The sequence below is a fragment of the Carlito syrichta genome, unplaced genomic scaffold (assembly GCF_000164805.1).
Source record: "Carlito syrichta isolate Samal-C Ts95f unplaced genomic scaffold, Tarsius_syrichta-2.0.1 Scaffold120490, whole genome shotgun sequence".
Taxonomy (NCBI): domain Eukaryota; kingdom Metazoa; phylum Chordata; class Mammalia; order Primates; family Tarsiidae; genus Carlito; species Carlito syrichta.
Window position 1 is genome coordinate 194459 of NW_007064586.1, and position 834 is coordinate 195292.

Genomic DNA, 834 nt, shown 5'->3' on the forward strand with positions numbered 1-834 from the left:
CCACTCGCCTCAGCCTCCCAAAGTGCTGGGATTACAGGCTGAGCCACCGAGCCTGGCCTACCCCGTTGTTAAACACACCCCATCTGTTGCCGTTCCCACACCCTCCCCGGCATGGGACAGGAACCGTGCCTGGAGGCTGCTGAGACAGACGTCCTTTCTGTCTCCTGCAAGCTCTCTCCGAAGGCGGGTCTTTATCTCTTATCTCTGAGTGGTCAGGGTAACCAGGAAGCTGGGCGTGATTAGGGAGCGATTTCGATCCCAGGGACCTTGGGTGCGAGGACCCCACTTAGGGCAGCCCTAATCCTCTCCAGATAGCCTGTTTCAACCAGCAAAAGCAAATCCCGGAGGCCTGGCTTTTATCCCCGAACCTTCTGTGTGTACCAGGGACCTTCCCCCAGTCACTCAGCACCTCACCTGCCTGCAAGGTGACAACCTGTTACCCACTAAGTAAGTCAGTGACGGTGAGCAGTGGGTGTCTGTGTGCTTCCGGAATCCCCCAGGTCGACATGGGGGGCCAGTTTAGAGATGGCACCATCAGCAAGAGGCCTAGTTGTCTGGAGGAACCCCCAATCCACCAATCCCTTCTGCAAACATGTACCCAGTGTCACCTACAAGCTGGGCATTCCTCTGAGTACTGGGGGTGCAGAAAAAAAATAAGGCACTGTTATGGCCCTCAAGGCACTCCTGGTCTACTGGAGGACAGAGATGTGTAGATAATTAAGCCATGACAGGAGCTGCAAGAACCCAGTATAGCCGGGCTCGGTGGCTCAGCCTGTAATCCCGCGCCTTTGGGAGGCTGAGGTGAGTGGATTGCCTGAGCCCGTGGGTTCGAGA

At 56.5% G+C, this 834-nt stretch overlaps 1 protein-coding gene across 1 annotated transcript in view; it reads left to right on the plus strand.

The window, feature by feature from the left end:
- Positions 1-834, plus strand: part of SYT7 (synaptotagmin 7) — a 38852-nt gene that overhangs the window by 29592 nt on the left and 8426 nt on the right. The gene's annotated exons all lie outside the window — the stretch shown is intronic.